At 37.6% G+C, this 5,386-nt stretch overlaps 1 long non-coding RNA gene across 1 annotated transcript; it reads right to left on the bottom strand.

Annotated features, from left to right (window-relative positions):
* Positions 1 to 244: 244 nt before the first annotated feature.
* Positions 245 to 4,903, bottom strand: LOC128606389 (uncharacterized). Its single transcript, XR_008385669.1, has 2 exons — positions 4,652 to 4,903; positions 245 to 1,658 (listed from the first exon to the last, which is right to left on the bottom strand). It is a non-coding gene; the product is annotated as an uncharacterized LOC128606389 (long non-coding RNA).
* Positions 4,904 to 5,386: the final 483 nt, after the last annotated feature.

A 5,386-nucleotide genomic window follows, 5' to 3' on the forward strand; every position in this document is an offset into this window, starting at 1 on the left:
GGAGCAGCGCCGTGTTGTCCAGGGTATATAGTCCAGAGATTTTACCAACAAAGGTCAGTGTGCTGAACGGAAAATGTTAACTTTCTTATTTAATTCGTATCCGTGAAATTAAATGGATTTTACCGTCTTATAAAAGCTGTAAGGAAGAGCATTCTGTCAGTACGAAGCCTCAGACACAGGTGCAATGAAAACATCAAGCCGTACGCCGGTCATAAATAATCCCTCTCCTTGAAACACATTAAACCGGCTTCATGCATGTTTTATTTTATACTCCACACTGTTTATTCTGCAAGCCGTCACACAGACAGTGTACAGGTGACAGTGAACTGCCAGATGGATTTTTACTGCGAAACACCATCATCTGTTTCCTTAGAGCGTTTCATTAAAGGAAACAGGAAGGAGAAATATAGCAAAAAAAAAAACACACACAAAAAAAAAGAAATATAAATAGAGTACCTTGCAGAATTGTTCAACTCCCAAAAGTCCTGATTCGTCTGGATTATAAACGACACTTACAGTACACAGGTTGTTCCAGACATTTTTTAAAATTATTATTATTGCAGACCGATTTGCTCTCAGAGTCAGTTTTCAAAGTCAGAATGCATTATATGTCAGCAGATGTTTAAAAAATAATTCAAACTGTAAAATAGTGCTTGCGTTAGCATTCACGCCCATCAGACTCGTAGTTGGTAGAACCACCTTCTGCTGCAGTAACAGCATTAAGCGTGTTGTGTGTTGAGGTCAGTGACGTTCCTACCCGCTTTGCGCACTGTTTGGGAATGATGCTCACACATTCTTCCTGGCAGATTTGCTCCTGGTTCTTCTGGTGGGTTGAATGTTGTTTGTTTGTTGTCTAGTGCTACAGATTCTCACTGGGGTTCAGGTCTGGACTTTGTTAGTTTTAACTGGTCCTGCATTGCTTTGGCCTTGTGTTTGGGTTTCTCTCACGTTTCTCCCACGCTTTAGGTTTATTATTTTTCTTTTAACAAACTAAAGCATGTTTTCTTTGTCATATCCTCCTGCATCGTGCTCCATCTATTTAGCCCAGGTTGTGAGGATGAAAAGAAGAGAATCCCCAGAGAATGATGCTGCCACCACCATGTTTCACTACTGTAGGGATGGTGTTCGTTAACGTATGACCACATCTTCACTGGGTAATTCTTCTTCTTTCATATGGCTCTTCTCGAGCAATGGTTTCTTTTAAGCCACGCCGCATACATTCCTCAGTTCTGCAGAGCTCTTGAAATGGTTGTATACTGCACCTTCACTCTGTAACTCCTTCAGATTGTCTGTTGGCCTCACTGTGGCTTCCCTCACCTGTCTCGGGCTTGTTTTTGTGCTGGGTTTTCAGGGAGGGTCTTGTCTAGACAGTGCTTCAGCTTTCTCACTGTTCATCCGGCAGTGCTTACCGTGACACCTAACCTCTCAGATAATAACCATCTGATACCAGATTCCTCAGTTATGAGATTCTATTCCCTTATCTTCATCTCCTTAGTCTTCATTCTCACTCATTTCCTTCAGACTGACAGCCTCTTTAATGACAATGAGAAAATAGGAGATGTTTTGATATTTGAAAGTCCGGTGTAAAATCAGTCGTATCTTTCCCGTGGAGCTTCCAGGACCGAGGCGGTTTGAATACGTATGCAAGCAGCAGTTTTCTGTTTTGGATTCAAACAAATATGATCAGTTCCAGGAGGGGTTGAATACTTTTGCAAGCCACTGTATATTGTAGAGTATGTGGACCTTTATAAAGCATTCTTTAGCATTTGGTCTAAATTAAGCACTATTTATCCCTTTATTATTATTATTATTAAAAAAACAAAAAACAAAAAACATTTCTTATTAATTTCTCGTAAAAACTTAAAATAAAGCTAAGAAAATGTCCCCCCCACCCAACACTACTAAATTTAGAGATTCTATAAAACAAAAATGCTTTAATTACATTCCTGAGCAATAAAAAAGATGAAGAACTAACTTGTTCCACAACATTATATGGAGTAAAACATTGGGGTTGTGTTGTTATTGGAAAATAAACAGGTAATAGTAACTCTGCGTTAATTATTTTCCTGTAACAGCACACCCTGCAGAGTTTTAGTTTATAGCACAGCAATCTGCCAGCAATTACAATAATTTATTCTAATAAACAACGACACATTGTACTATTTATCCATTTATAGTTACAGTTGTAATGTCGTGAAACCTCCGTGAAACTAGCTAGTTTTTATCTCTTAAGTAGCAAAAGATTTCAGATGAAAGTTGAAGTTTAATAACATTTTTAATTTTTTTCCCCCCTCCTAGTAAAATAACATTCTTTTTAAATTTTCATTTCACTTTCCACGTGTGAACGCACCTGCACACGCTAATCGTTTAACTACGTCTGGAAGTATTTATTAAACCTACCATCACGATCTAATCAAGGGAAGATTTAATCATCCTATAAATGAAAGATGAGTTGGAAGAACAAACATCAAAGGCACAATTAGAGCCGGTTTCAGACGAGAGTTTTAGTGCAGGATTCAGTGGTGGAGCCACAAACCCACCAGCTCTTACTGCTTTGATGCATTATTTACCGAGAGCTCTAACTTACGGCTGATGTAGTGATGCAATCAGAGAGAAAATCTTAGCCTTCAGCATATTATTAGAACATCAGGTCTTCTACGGGCTGGACAAACACGACACTCCTCAGAAAATCCAGGTTTCAAACAGAGATTTAGCTTCCAGGTTTTCACATTCTTGGATTTTTCCATCAAATATCCAATTATATCCAATTTATTTTAAATATTCCTAAAATAAGTGAAATAAAAATACGTACATAAATAAATAAAAATAAAGCAAAGTTTCATGCTTATGCAACTCTCTTAAGCACACAAAATATTAATAATTCATTTGATGCATTTTTCTTTGTTTTCAGGTAGAATTTCAACACTTTTTTTTTTTTTTTTTTTAAATCTCCCATCTTTAATCGTCTTTAAACACTTAAGGACATCGAAGATTAGTGTTCGGACCTTTCCTTGCATGATGCGATGTTATTTCATGCTGAAATACTAAACTATTTCCAGGGAAATACTGGTGTTATTTTTCTGGCCTGTTTTCTCAAAGTGACTTGTTTTTAAAATCAGATGTGCACATTGAGATTTTTCCTCACAAGTATTTTTATTTTTTTTTTATTTATAAAACCATGCAAAATATGCCAGACATGCATGTAAATTGTGTTTCTCTCTTAATAAATTTCATGAAAAAAAAACTTTTTTTTTTTTTTTTTTTTTTACAGTTCCACGGAACTGTAGAATTTGTTGAATCGTTTCTATGGTAACAACATATACAGGCATTACAGGTATGGCAGATGCTCAAATAAATACTTTTTAAAAAAAAAAAAAAAAAAACAGAGTGTAATCATTGATGTGATAAAGTTTTTCTTAAGGAGATATTTATTTACTGTAACATGTATGGAAGGAGTCTCCAGTGTCAGCTTTTTGTAACAAGTCCGATTTAACGCCGTATCTTTACAGTAAATGGATGGAAAGCGTGACGTGTTGTGAAATTATTGACGAAGATCCGCGGTCATAGAAACATTGTCATTTCATCTTCGGATCGGAAGCAGTAACCGCGTTTCATCACAACACCACGTTGTTGATCAGTTTCCTCGAACAGAATGACACGAAGTCGTTTATTCAGTCCGTGCCGTCAGCTTGACGCCGTCATGCCGATCCGTGGAACGACATTCGGTAAGATTACAAGGTCATAGTGAGAACCAAATCATGGCCTTTTTATATAAACCGCCGAAAGGAATTTACACAAGCACCACAAGCCTCGCTCCCCGTGCATCAGACTTTCACTGATTTGCTCAGTGGGGATTGTGATGTGGTTTCCTAACAATATCTGGAGTAAATTATTCCCACCAACCAAATCAGCGCCGCTAAAAAGACCTCTTTGATCTCTAAAAAACAAGTTCATATTAAAAAAAGAAAGGTTCCACTTAGAATAATTATGCCCTTCATCACCGAGAGCCGCTTTATAAATGGTGCGTGCAATTTGGCTGTTGAGTGTGTGTGATTTCATCAGGTGGTCTAATTCTGTCTGTGGTACAGAGAGACAGACAGAGAGAGAGAGAGACAAAAAGAGAGAGAGAGAGAGAGACAGAGAGAGAGAGAGAGAGAGTTCCATCTAGTTTCCTTTTTTTTTTTTTATTGACTTGTATATTGTCAGAACGGTTATTTCTTAAAAGCTTTAAAAGCACGCTGTATATACTGTCCACGCACAGACCTTCTCTTACATGATGTAACGATCCGAGCTGAAATATTTCATATAAAATTTCCTGCGAACGAAGTGACTCAGTGATTTTTCTTCGCAGGTTTTTCTTTCAATTCATAAACATTCTATAAAACTACGCAAAACATGCCAGCGCCGTGTACATTGTGTTTTCCAACTCTGTTTCATACCACGGCATTGCTGATTTGTTGAATCTGTTGAATCGTTTCTATAGTAACAACACTGTAAAACATGATCAAGTTATGCGAACATATTTCTTCTCTTTAACTCCGGTTGTCAGGACAAGTTTTGGATATCGTTCTCAAGTGTATAAGTTTTCAAAAAAAATGATCTTAAAGTTGTCTTGACTTGTAAAACTTATCTTCAAGTTGGGTTTACTTACCGTATGTTTTGAAGGGCAGCAGGTGAACTTTAGTTTATAAGTTTAACCACCTGAAATGTTTTGGAAGGAGTCTCCAGTGTAACTGGGGGAAGTGGTGGTTTAGCGGTTAAGGCTCTGGGTGACTGATCAGAAGGTCGGTGGTTCAAGCTCCAGCACTGCCAAGCTGCCACTGTTGGGCCCTTGAGCAAGGCCCTTAACCCTCTCTGCTCCAGGGGGCGCTGTATCATGTCTGACCCTGAACTCTGACCCCAACTTCCTAACATACTGGGGTATGTGAAGAAAAGAATTTCACTCTGCTGTAATATATATATATATATATATATATATATATATATATATATATATATATATATATATATATATATATGATTAATAAAGACTCATCATTATAAAAAGTATGTTGTTGTTTAATAAATACACAATTGCGATCTTTGACAAAGGCGTACACTCTCGTGCTCCTCTTCTGAAGGATGTAAAGGTTTCAAGACTTGATATTTACACCCAAGCTGGATTTTACTTGCCAGTTTAAAGAGGTCTGCTAATTCCACAACTAAATCCTTCTTAGGAACGAAAAGAGGAACACTTAATAAACGCTCGCTCCGACAGGGAATGAATGAAGTGGCGTCGCCTGGAAACTCATCTTCGATTGAAATCTGCAGCTCAGGTATACACCTGAGAGCGTGGTGTACTGAGTGATCCACACCTTCTCACTACGTGTAGGTGCTACTCACTGTG

This window comes from Ictalurus furcatus, chromosome 4 (assembly GCF_023375685.1).
Source record: "Ictalurus furcatus strain D&B chromosome 4, Billie_1.0, whole genome shotgun sequence".
In the NCBI taxonomy this organism is placed as follows: Eukaryota; Metazoa; Chordata; class Actinopteri; order Siluriformes; family Ictaluridae; genus Ictalurus; species Ictalurus furcatus.